The sequence below is a fragment of the Lynx canadensis genome, chromosome A3 (assembly GCF_007474595.2).
Source record: "Lynx canadensis isolate LIC74 chromosome A3, mLynCan4.pri.v2, whole genome shotgun sequence".
Classification (NCBI taxonomy): domain Eukaryota; kingdom Metazoa; phylum Chordata; class Mammalia; order Carnivora; family Felidae; genus Lynx; species Lynx canadensis.
The window spans coordinates 51,940,145-51,953,857 of record NC_044305.1 but is presented as its reverse complement, the minus strand read 5'-3'; the positions used below and the strand labels follow the sequence as shown (position 1 = coordinate 51,953,857).

The 13,713-nt window shown below is 42.9% G+C and overlaps 1 pseudogene; it reads right to left on the bottom strand.

Annotated features, from left to right (window-relative positions):
• Positions 1–1,555: 1,555 nt before the first annotated feature.
• LOC115511213 lies at positions 1,556–8,613 on the bottom strand (annotated as a pseudogene).
• Positions 8,614–13,713: the final 5,100 nt, after the last annotated feature.

Below are 13,713 nucleotides of genomic sequence, written 5' to 3'. Positions count from 1 at the left end.
AGGTCACTACCCTGCTTCTAGAAGCAGCAGGAAGCTGCAATTGGCCACAGGTTGCCCCCAAGGCAGAGAGTTCTCAGGGCTCTCCAGAAGCCTGTGGCATCCCCTGTTTGCGATTGGTTTCCAGAAGCAGACCTTGGAATGAAGATTCCAAGTAACTTATTTTATTTTATTGTTTTTTAATGTTTATTTATTTTCGAGAAAGAGAGGGAGAGAGACACAGTGTGAGTAGGGGAGGGTCAGAAAGAAAGGGAGACACAGAATCCAAAGCAGGCTACAGACTCTGAGCTGTGAGCACAGAGCCCGATGCAGGGGCTCGAACTCACGAGCCGTGAAGTCATGACCTGAGCTGAAGTCAGACGTCCAACCTACTGAGCCACTCAGACACCTCTGCAAGTAACCTATTTTAAAAGTGTTCCGGGGCGCCTGGGTGGCGCAGTCGGTTAAGCGTCCGACTTCAGCCAGGTCACGATCTCGCGGTCCGTGAGTTCGAGCCCCGCGTCGGGCTCTGGGCTGATGGCTCAGAGCCTGGAGCATGTTTCCGATTCTGTGTCTCCCTCTCTCTCTCTGCCCCTCCCCCGTTCATGCTCTGTCTCTCTCTGTCCCAAAAAATAAATAAACGTTGAAAAAAAAAAAATTAAAAAAAAAAATTGTTCCCATGAGAACCCTCTTGCACTGTTGGTGGGAATGCAAATTGGTGCAGCCACTCTGGAAAGCAGTGTGGAGGTTCCTCAGAAAATTAAAAATAGACCTACCCTATGACCCAGCAATAGCAATGCTAGGAATTTACCCAAGGGATACAGGAGTACTGATGCATAGGGGCACTTGTACCCCAATGTTTATAGCAGCACTCTCAACAATAGCCAAATTATGGAAAGAGCCTTAATGTCCATCAACTGATGAATGGATAAAGAAATTGTGGTTTATATACACAATGGAGTACTACATGGCAATGAGAAAGAACAAAATATGGCCCTTTGTAGCAACGTGGATGGAACTGGAGAGTGTGATGCTAAGTGAAATAAGCCATACAGAGAAAGACAGATACCATATGTTTTCACTCTTATGTGGATCCTGAGAAACTTAACAGAAACTCATGGAGGAGGGGAAGGAAAAAAAAAAGAGGTTAGAGTGGGAGAGAGCCAAAGCATAAGAGACTCTTAAAAACTGAGAACAAACTGAGGGTTGATGGGGGGTGGGAGGGAGGGGAGGGTGGGTGATGGGTATTGAGGAGGGCACCTTTTGGGATGAGCACTGGGTGTTGTATGGAAACCAATTTGACAATAAATTTCATATATTGAAAAAATTAAATAAAATAAAATAAAATAAAATAAAATAAAAAATAAAAGTGTTCCCATGAGAGAATAATCAGAGAACGGGAAACAGGAAAGGGAGGGATTCTGCACAGTCCCAGCCTCAGTCTCATTCTCTAGGGAGTCCCTCATTCCTGGGAGAGTCCTTCCTAGAGGCAGGGCAGGGAGCTGGGCTTTACTTTCCTGCCCTCAGTCCCTCCATGTGGCTGCCCCAGGGGGATGTCAGCTCCCAGATTCCTGTGCTGTCAGAGCTTCTGGGCAAAGCCATTCAGTGCCAAAGGACAGACATCCTTCTCTGAAGGAAGCAGGCCAGGGCCTGTAAGAAGGAAGTACATTCCTGAGACATGAGATGGAGGCTGGGGGTGCCAATCCACGGGAATCTGGGCAGGGCACCAGTAGTGCTGCCCCATTCCAGAGCTTTTAAAGAGGAACCCAACCCTGAGTCCCATGTGAAAAGCACACCGCTGTAGTAGTGCCACCAAGAACCATGAGTTCTGCATAATTAGAATGCTTTATTCTGAGGCCAGGCCCTGTGTAGTCAGACCACAGGGTGAGGATGGGGACTGGCAAGGGAGAGGAATGGCAGTGTGGGCGCATGTGGGATAGGCCTGCCAGCTCAAGTCCCCCTTCTTATCCCACCACACCTTGTTCCCTGACACATGGTGTGTAGCCACTCAGGTGGGAACCACTTGGAACCTTAGGCGCATACCCTAATCCCCTCCCGTGGAGCAGAAAGTAGGAGGTCCCAGCCAGCAGGGGTGCCAGAGAGCATGTCCCCTGTCACACAAGTCCTACTGTGATCAAGAGAGCAGAGTCAAGAATTAAGTCTGAAATGGGGGACTGAGAGACAAGGTGGCCAGAGAAGATGGCCTGGAGAGGGCCTGAGCGTGTGTCAGGACTGAGACACAAAGCTGAAGGAGAAAGGGATGGGTAAGAGGACAAGATGGGTGGGGAAAGTGAGCATCAGAAAGGATTTGGGGGTAAATACTGGACCCTTGAAGTAAGATGATGGCAAAATTCCTAACCAGGTGAGCACCACTTCACTAAAAGGGACAAAATACTGCCTTATTTTCTGGATATAAATATTTATTAAATACTTAATTTCTGAGAGAAAGTTGAAATTTTGAAAACTTTTATACTTTCCTGCTTGACATTGAATTTTACAACAAAATCTCTTATTGAGGTACATACATAGATAGATGATAGACCTAGAGAAAAAAAAATTGAAGCTGTTTTAAAGTGCATTTGATTTTGTGCACATGTCTTAATGCCTGGCACAATAATGTTTGCCTGGCACATCAACCCCAGCAAGATGAAAGATTTGTCTTTTCAGACAGTCTTTAGGAATTCAAGCTGGTATTATATTACGTCAAAGAAGATCTAGGGGCACCTAGGTGACTCAGTTGGTTAAGCGTCCAGCTTCAGCTCAGGTCATGGTATCTCATGGCTCATGAGTTTGAGCCCCACGTCGGACTTGTTGCTGTCAGCACAGAGCCCACTTAGGATCTTCTGTCCCCTTCTCTCTGCCCCTTCCCTGCTTGCACTCTCTCTCTCAAAAATAAATAAATCTAAAAAAATAAAAGATCTAAAGCTGAAAAAAATACTTTGAAATCATAAACCAATCTGCATACAAAGCTTCATACAGCAAGCCTGTCAAGATGAGTGATAAAAGACCTTGGAGTTCAGCTTCTTTCTGGAATGTTGTGGAAAATGTAAGTCGTTCATCAACAGAAGTGGAAGTCCTCCATTCCTCAGGAACCTGACTCATCTTCTCACTCAAATAGGAGAGCATGCTTGCACCTCTGTCAACTAATCCAAGGGCATTTCATAGTACATATATTTCTTATTAGGAGATTGGGGGTTCATTGTAAGAAAGAGACTGAAGACTACATGCTTCCCTCTGGGTTGGAGGTGTAAACAAGAGAATCATCTAAGTTTCCTTTAAGTCTAGCGTCTATGAATTTGAAATTCAGATCTGAATATATTCTGCCCCCTTCAAAAACTCCAAATGGTGCTTCTGTGTGATTCACTCACACATTGAAATATCCAGTCTCAAACCCTCCCCACAATTGTTATATTTTCAACTGCCTCATAGATATTCCCACCTACAGTACCTGTGGCACTTCAGTCTCAAAAATGTTTAAAACCTAACTCATTCTCCTTCTCTTCCCCTGTTCCCTCTCCCTCATAAACAATTGCTCCTGATTTCCAGTTGCTATTTATAGGAGCACTATTTTCTTGGGAATTTTTCTCCTTGACGTCCTACAGCTTAAATACTATGATGTTATGAAGTAAATACTTAAATAACATGTAAAATCAGTACATAAACACAAACGTATTCATAACAAAATAAGGAGGAAATTCTCATAGTAGTTACTGTTCTCATTAATGTAACTGGTAATGTGGTCATAGCTGGTATTCATAATTAGCTTCTTCTATTCCATATTCCCTTTGCCTTCAGTAAGCACCTCAGCAGGTTGTGGTTCTTTACCTGGTGGGGGTACCCAAATATTCATTCCTGAAGCATCTGGACCATTAGTATCCTGCCTGGATTGGGTTGTTGTAGTTTTTCAATGATCTTTTTTATTTTTTTTTTATTTTTTTTTTTAATTTTTTTTTTCAACGTTTATTTATTTTTGGGACAGAGAGAGACAGAGCATGAACAGGGGAGGGGCAGAGAGAGAGGGAGACACAGAATCGGAAACAGGCTCCAGGCTCTGAGCCATCAACCCAGAGCCTGACGCGGGGCTCGAACTCCCGGAGGACCGCGAGATCGTGACCTGGCTGAAGTCGGACGCTTAACCGACTGCGCCACCCAGGCGCCCCTAGTTTTTCAATGATCTTAATCACAGGGCATGGTAATACTAAATGATGCCCTACAGGTTTCCCGTATTCCAGACATACTCTTCCTCACCTCCATTGTGGAGTATAGTCCCCTTGGTAGCAAACAACTACTTTCTTTACCTGTTGATTCAGAGGCATGAGGAGCCCAAAATGGCCTGGCAGCAATCTTAATTTCCAGTTCAATGAGTCTCCTGCTGGAATCATCCTGTCCTTTGGAACTAAGGCCTCTAGATCAGTAGAGCAGAAGCTTACAGGAACAGGAAGCAAAACTTTTGCTGGTGGGTCTCTGGGTGTTGATAGCAATTGGTGCCATTATTCCTACTTCCACACCCTCATTCCTGGACTCATGAATCCTGGCTATGGGAGGAACAACACCATACATTGAATGTTGATTCAGAGACTATAGAGCCTCCTAACATATCTTACCACCCCACCTGTACTGTAACTGAGTCTTCAAAAGGACATTCCACAGTTCTATCAAGCCAGCTGTTTTAGGACAGTGGGAATGGTAAGACCAGTGAACTGATTCTGTGAGCACAAGCCCCTTGGCTCGCTTCACTTACCATGAAATGATTCCTTGATCAGAAACAAGGCTGTTTACGATAACTTGGTGCTGGATAAAGCATTCTGTAAGACCATAGATAATAGTTTTGGCAGAAGCATTGCATCCAAGGAAGGCAAATTGTATTGTAACAGCACTCCAACAGGTCTTAAATGTTAACTTGCTTCAAGGTAGGCACTCTTTGCTTGCTGACCTAAACCCCATAGTTTATAGCAGAATTAACCTACTTCCCTTCAGAGCCTGCAGACCCCTGGCCTTGAGGAAGGAAGGACTAGACTTTCTGGAAGATAAGGCCTTACTACACTCGAAAACAGCCACCACTGACCATGGTATCCTCAGTAAGAGACAACCTGGGTGTCTTGATTCCTAGCACAGGCAGTGGGAATCTGGACTTCCTTGCCAGGACATGGCTTGCTGGCTGCAGGGGCATCCTTTACTGAGAGACACCTGGGAGCCTTGATTACTGGCAGAACAGAGGATTCTGGAGGCCTTGCAAGGACAAATGATTAACCCCTGAGCATCAGTTTTTCCTGCATGTAGCCCCCTCCCCCATTTTCTCTCTTTTCCACTGGTTCCTCTGGATAGGGAAGACAGTCTTGGGACATGAGTCCACCATCTTCCCAGGTTGCCAGCTTCCTGAATAAAGCAACTTTTCCTCTCTCATCATCACCTGTCTCTCGAGTATTGACTTTGGAGCAGCAAGCAGGCCAAATTTGATTTCAGAACTGGTCCTTTGTCCTGCAACAATATCCGGAGTAAGTGTCTGTTCCAGTGGGAACAAAATGCTGCCCCTTTCATGGTGGAAGTGCCTTATGCAATTAACCTATACCTGATTCATCACCCTGGGGAATGGTGCAGATCTAGAACTCTGGGCTGGTCTCTGCTGCTGGCAGATAGGACACTCAGCAGTGGCCATAGCCAGACTTGGGTAATGAAAGCCCATATTGGTGATCCCACACATAACCTCCACCCTGCTACCATGGCCACTTTGTTCACAAACCTAGTGGGCAATGACAAGGGTGGCTGGGGAGAGAGGCTGACTGACATCCACAGAACAAGTCATCCTACTCACTTGATTATCACTGAGGTCACTGAGCATTCTCACAAGATACAAATATCTTCACATTATTTGCCCACTGAGAAAGGCCTATCCACATATACCATGCCCAAATTTCTTTGTCACCAATTTTCCAACATATTCCTTCCAAGTCCTTGACCATCAGCCAAACCATTGGCCATAGCCTACAAATCAGTATATAATTACACATCTGGTCATTTCTGCATCAAAGTTAACAATGAGGTTCATTGCTTGAAGTCATACTTCAAAGATGCCCCATAAAGGGGCTATAGCATGCAACTGTCTATGTTCACGTGGGCCCTGCATATCCTGCAGAAGCATCTATAAAGCAGGCCTGAGTCTTCTCTTCCTTTGTTGACTGATAGTAGAAACTCCCTATGAGGCCACAGGTGTAGGCTGGGAGAGAGAAGGCCATGTAGCAGGAGCCAGACCATGGGTATTGGCGCCACTTCATGTAACTTACTTGTGCCTAAGGGCCTGCTTGGGCCTGGTCATGTATATACCACCTCCATCTGATTATGGAGTGCTGCTGTGCATACCCAGCTTTATAATTTGGTGAGTCAGGTAACACCCAATTCCTGATGGGCAGCTCAGGCCACATGACAACTTGGCGGCTCAGGGTTAAGTGTTCAGTCTCTACTAAGACCCAGTAATAGGCCAAGAGTTGTTTCTTAAGATGAGTAGTTATTTGAAGAGCTTGGCAAGGCTTTACTCCAAAATCCTAAGGGCTGTATTTCACCTGTAGGAGCCCATCAGATGCTCTGAACAGCATCCTTCTCTGCCACTGCCATTCCAAGCACTGTTGGATCTACTGGGTCACATGGCCCAAGTGGCAGAGCACCTTGCACAGTAGTCTGGACCTGCTGTAGAGCCTTCTCTTGTTCTGGGCCCCACTCAAAACTAGCATATTTGTAGGGTCGCTCAGTAAATGGGTCGGAGTAGCACACCCAAATGGGGAATATGCTGCCAACAAATCCAAAGAGGCATCCTAGGCACTGGGACTTTTGGTTGTGGGAAGGGCTAGGTGCAACAACTTATTCTTCACCTTAGAATGGTTTCTCAACATGCCCTGCACCACTGGGCCCCTAGGAATTTCACTGAGGTAGGAGGCCACTGAATTTTTGTTGGATTTATGTCACACCCTGTGACATGCCAATATGTCTAGTGTCCAATAAGCCTAGTGCTCAATAGTTCCAATCAGCATAATATCAACAATGTGATTGATCAGCGTGATATCTTGTGGAACAGAAAGGTGATCAATTATGACATAGAGCTGGAGAGCTGATGTACCCCAGACAGTGAAGGTGTATTGCCAGCCTTGCCCACTGAAAGCAAAAGTGCTGGTGGTCTCTATGAACAGATATGGAGAAAAAAGCATTGGCATGGTCAATAGCTGCATACCAGGTACCAGCAATGCATTAATTTGCTCAAGCAAGGAGACCACATCTGGTACAGAGGCTGCAATTAGAGTTAATACCTGGTTGAACTTACAATAATCCACATCATTCTCCAAGCTCTATCTGTCTTCAGCACAACCCAAATAGGAGAGTTGAATGGGGATGTAGTGGGACTGCATCCTTCCAGTCCTTGATGGTGACATTAATCTCTACAGTGTCTCCAGGAATGTGGTATTGTTTTAGGTTTACTATTTTCCTGGGTGGAGGCAGTTCCAGTGGCTTCCACTCAGCCTTTCCCATCACAATAGCCCTCACTCTACAGGTCAGGAACAACCATGAGGATGGATTCTGCCAGCTGCTGAATATGTGTATTTCTATTATGCACTCCAGAGCTGGGTAAATAACCACAGGATAGGTTTAAGGACCCACTAGACTCACTACAAGACAGACTTGAGCTAAAACTTCATTGATCACCTGACATACTGATCACCTAAGCCCCTACTCTGACTAAGGAACCATGGTGATATTTGGGGTCTCCTGGAGCCAGTGTCCATTCAGAGCCAGTGTTCAGTAGTCCTTAACAGGTCTGATTATCTCCCTTTCCCAAGTGCACAGTTATCCTGGTAAATAGCTGTAGGTTCCTTTGGGGAGGGAGAGAGAAAGATTAACAGTATGTGTTTGATAGTTTACCAGGGTCTCTCCTCAAGGGGACCTGGCCTCCCTTCATCCTATGAGATTCTAGGTCTGTAAACTGACTCCTGTCTCAGAATTGAGTGAGGAGCCTTAACGATGTGTTTTGATGAGTGAGGTTAGACTTTGTTCACTTGACCTAGAACTTTTCTGCTTATACAGATCAAGTAAGAATTTAGCAGCCTTCCTATATCACACCACAATCAATGAGGCAATGCCGTAGGTCTGTACACATCAGAGTACTTGAGCACTGGTTTGACTCAGCTGTCCTTTACAGTGACCTCTTGCTCAACTATAGACCCCAACAGTTAAAACCAGAAATAGACAATACCGCTTAACTAAGGCTCTAACAGAAACACGTTGTGCTTATTCCTTATCTCACTTTCTTGAGACAGTGACAAGGATATTTTACAATGACTGGATCAGAAAAGCCCTGACAGCAACAGAATGCCTAGAAGACCACATCTGGCATGTGATCACATGCTTAACACACACTGACCCCCACTGGTGACCATGTACTCTCTGCCTACCCTCTTGCACACACCCATCCCCTACCCCCAGCCTCTCCTTATAAAACTCTAGATGCCCATCTTGCAGGTGGAGAGGTCAGTTGTTAAGGCTTGAGCCTGCCACCTCCCTCAACTGCTGGCACTTGAAATAAATTTTTCCCTTCCTCTTTTCCAAACCCTCGCTTTCTGAGTTATTGGCTTCTCTTGCTACAAGTTTATCCATGTTTGTTCAGCAACAGTGTTGGCAAACTCAGTCAGGTGCTATGCTTCCCATTTGTCCAGCCCCATTGGGATTCAAGCAGTTGGCCATGGCAGCATGCCAAGACTCACCTGTTTGTTTCCTGAATTAGTGGCTGTGATAGATGGATTAGTAACAACCATACCCACTTTGTCTCTGGTGGTTGAGTGCCATCCCTTGGCCCTGCCACCCCAGAATCTAACTACTCTCCTTGCATTAGGCTACCCAGTTCACAGACTGCAGGCCCCAAACTCCACAAGGATGCCAGGCTTCCCTCATAAATTTATTCCTCACAGCCATGGTGGAAAGGATGCCTTCTGGACCCTCCCAGTGTGGCTGAATAGGTCCTAAATGACAAATCCACTCTAATATTCTGGTCTCCCTAAGCCTTTGAATGTCTTCCCCTACATTAAACCAATTCAGGCACAGTATTTCTCATTGGCTCAAAGTGGGCCACCTCTTGGGCCATGCTTCAGGCAACCACCCACACAGTACAATGCTCCCTAACCCCCAGAGTTGCAACAGTAAATGCAGAATCTCTGCTTAGTGGGCCCTCATGCATGAATTTGGCTTAATTAAATTTTATATTCCTTCCACCATTACTCCTCACCCTTATATACATTCCTACACATAGTCCCAGGATTTGGTTTTATAAATTAAAAAACTCAAGTAGTTCTTTGGAGTGCAATGCACCTTCTTATGAGTCACACTGTACCTCACCTTTAGGGATCTTATGGGACTTGAGTCTAGGTATTGGTCTAGAATCAAAGAAGGTGCTAGAGTGGGTCCTGAGAAGAATCAGCAGTTTCTTACAAGGCAGTTGTCTCAGGAGAAGCCAGTACAGTCTCCTCAGTCAATGCAGGGTCAATCCCCACCAATGGAAGTGGAGAGGCCATTCTACTGGCACTGAATTCAGGGGGCACTGAATACCCAGCTCCACAATGGTTTCTATACACACACCCATTCTAACTTTCAGTATCTCACTCCTCCCAGTCAATAACCTCACTTTAACAGTAGATACCCAATGAGCTGGGTATTCTATTTGTGTTCTAATAATTGCATTGTATTGTAATCCAGCCACTTGCAGGATAGCTTCTGAGTTTGGTTTTTGACATCTCAGCCCTGCAGATGTAAGAGATGAGGATCTCTTTCAGGCAAGACATAGAGGCTTTCAGATCACTTATGTGGCATTTTAGCAGGGAATTCAAACTCCTGAGCTTGTCATTTTCATTCCTCATTTTGTCCAGCAATATCTGTGTCCAGTGATGTTGCAAGCAACCAGCCAATCTAATTACACTCACCAGTTTATAATGACAAATGTTTGAACATATCACATGCATGATAACCCAGATCTTTGTTTTTCCCAAGTGCTTGATTAGGAGTATCCAATGGTGATATTTCACATATCTCTACTGCTAAATCACGCCAAAGGATATCAATGTTCTTTTTACTACCGGAAATAGTATCATTTATATGTCTTTAAATCTTATCAGATTAGAGAACCAATTCCAGGAACTCCCAGAACCAATTTGGAAAATTCATCCTTAAGATTCTATTCCTCCAGAACCACTCTTTGTACCAAAATCTTGTTAGAATTCTCCAGAGAAACAGAACTAGTATATGTATTAAAGAATTGGCTCATACAATTATGGAGACTTGCAGAGCCAATGTCCCAGTTCCAAACCCCTCAGGAAGGAGAATTCTTTCTTAATCAAGGGAAGTCAGTCTTTTGTTCTATTCAGGCCTTCAACTGAGTGGATGAGGCCCACTCACATGGTGGATGGCAATCTGCTGTACTCAGTCTACCAACTTAAATGTTAATCTCATCACAAAAACACAGAAAATAATATTTGACTGAACATCTGAGCACTTTATGGTTCAGTCAAGTTGACACATAAAATTAATCATAATAAGCATCTAGGTTTAAACACTGAAGTCATGTATTCTTAACATCTCACTCCCTAGTAATCCCCATGTTAGTCATATGCTGGGTGCAGTAATGTCCACTTCTGCTGACCTTCTCTTTCCCACTCTCCCTTCTGCTTCAGTAACACATACCCCTTGCCTAGGCTCCTAGAGCAGCCTAGTAATAACCTTGTAATTTTGCTCCCAGCTTCTACTCTTGTTTCTTCAACCCATTTTATAGTCTAATTCATATGGTTCTTAAAAGGCAGCTCTGAGTATGTCATTCTACTGCTTCAGCAGTAATCCACTGACTGTCAAACTAATCATACACTCTTTGTCATGAGAAACTAAAAAAGCCACCATAGTATATCTCCATTTCTCTACCCATCTGGTCTATACCAGTGGTTCTCAGGATCCTTACACACTCTTAAAAATTTTTTGAGAATCCCAAATAGATTTTACTTATGTGGTTTATATCTAGCAATATTTTCCATATTACAAATTAAAACAGAAATTTTTAAAACACAAGAATAATTCATATTAATTCCATCATCCCATCTGTCATCAAAACAATGGCATTGTCACAGATAATATAGCTCTGGAAAACCCCACTGTACAATCCTGAGAGAATGAGTGTGTAAAAGGCAAGCATAGTTTATTATTATGAAAACTTTTGACCTGAAGATCCCCTGAAAGAGTCTCAGGGGTCAACATGGATTCCCAAAGCACATGTTGGGAAATTGCTGCTCACTGTTAAAGTCAAACAGGACTAGTCTCTGTTCCCCAGACAGATCTCACACACACACCCAAGATTCTCATCTTTAATGAGGCTGTTTCCTCAGTCTGAGTCCTATCTGCCCCACTAACTCTAATCTATATAACAAGGCTTTTTCTTCTCCTTTGAAAGAGGAACTTACATGTCATCTCCTTTGTGAGATTTTTCATGATGGGCCACCACCATTTGTGTGTGTGTGTATCTGTGTGTGTGTGTGTAAGTTTCCTTCTGCAGACTCTTCAGAGTATTTTATTTATGTCTCTTCTATGGTACTTATAGAATTTTCCCTTTCATTATTGCTGTTTATGTATTGATTTTATTTCTTCTTGTACACATACATTGTTCTCACCTTTTCAACACTAATTCCCCCTTCCACTATTACCATCTCAGTTTTGCTTTGACAAACTTCTCCTCCCCAAATGTATATAATTTCATGGAATTAGCCATAAAGGAACCCCACCTTTTTCTGGCCAAAGGGTGAAAATATGAGCCAAACTAGGTCAGTCAGATACTTAGCCCTGGAATTTTAATTACGAGCAAACACTGAATTTATTTGGGGTTCACTCAACTTGAGAGAAGTGCCTTGAAGAGAGATTGCCCTTTGAGTACTCTTCCTAGATTCCTAGGGCTGCTTCACTTACTGCCCTGGTTCTTCCTCTTTTCTTTCAGTTTTGTAGGCTACCCTGTATCTTTCAAATAAAATATTTTTGTGTCTAACTTAAGCATGGTCAGTTGCTATTATTTGTGAAAAAATAACTCTAGTAAGCTGGCCTCTGCCTCAATACACACACACACACACACACACACACACACATCACAGACTTTGAGTCTGCAGTTCTCTCTTGTCCAGCAAGAGAGCGGATGCAGAATTGAATACAAGAAAGGCTAATGTCCAGGAGGAGATAAGAGCCCTGAACAGGGGTTTTGTCTTTCCCTTTTGATGACCCCTTTCCTCTATAAACTTTTGTTTCTTCTTCTTCTTTTCTTCTTTCTTTCTTTCTTTCTTTCTTTCTTCTTTTTATTCCTTAGAGAGAGAGAGTGAAAAAGAACATGCGTGCCCATGCATGGGAGGAAGAGGGAGGAAATCTTTTTTTTAATGTTTATTTATTTTGAGAGAGGAGAGTGTCATCTGGGGATGGGAAGAAAGAGAGGGATAGAGAGAATCCCAAGCAGGCTCTGCAGTATCAGCACAGAGGCTGACTCGGGGCTGGATCACATGAAACATGAGATCATGACCTGAACTGAAATCAAGTCAGACACTTGGCACTGGGCACCTGGGCACCAATAAATTTTTATTTCTAAGAAGATATTAAAATACATTTCAAACTAAATGTTTTACAGTGGCTTATATTTTTTCCCTGAAAAGACCTAATTTTGTCAAATAAGCCACTAAATATTAAGCATGGAAACCTGTCATTAGAGTAAAAGATTTGGTTTTTTGATATGCCTTAATTATGCACTTTGTGAGTTTTAATTTAAAGAAAGCCACTGATACTGAAATCTTGAGGGCAGCTACATCTATTTATAAGCCTTAGTACATTTTCTGATGTTTTAAAAGAAGAAACATTGCCTTGATTATATGAACAATTCAGAAAGTACATTCAGCTTGTAGTGGTGAATTCTCTTAAGGAAATACATGAATTTTAAAAATTACTATTATACTGTTTTTAAATACTTACCTTATTTTAATGTTTAGTATTATCCCCTCCCTACTCATATATATTTAGGTATATATCCAAAACAAATGAAAAAGATCTGTTCACATAAGAACTTTCATATGAATGTTCATAGGAGCATTATTTATAAGAGTCAAAATGTCCATCAACTGATAAATGAATAAAGAAGATGTGGTGTATACCTAAAAGGAAATGCTATTTACAGTATGGCTGAACCTTGAAAAGACCACAAAATTGAAATTATAAGTTTAAGAATATTATGAAAGAAGTCAGCCACTAAAGGCCACATAGTGTATGATTCCATTTGTATGAAATATCCAGAATAGGCAAATTTTCAGATACATAAAGTAAATTAGTGGTTACCTAGGCTGGAGGTGGTATCTAAATGGTACAAGATCTCTTTGGGGTGATAAAAATGCTCTAAAATTGATGGTGGCACAAATCTGTGGACACTAAAGCCACTAAATTATACATTTTAAATTGGCAAATTTGTGGTACGTGAGTTATATCTAAACAAAACTGTTACATAAAGGAACCAAAAAGAACAGTGACATCACCTTGAAGGTGATAGCTGGCTGACTGTGTAGTGAAGAAGAATGGCAGCAGAGAACCCAGAGCTATAGGTAGGAGGGATTTACCAAAAGTAGCTTTTATTCTAAATTCAAGACTTTTCTCCTTATTCTATATACCAGAGTGAGCAAACTATGACGCACCACCTGTTTTTGTAAA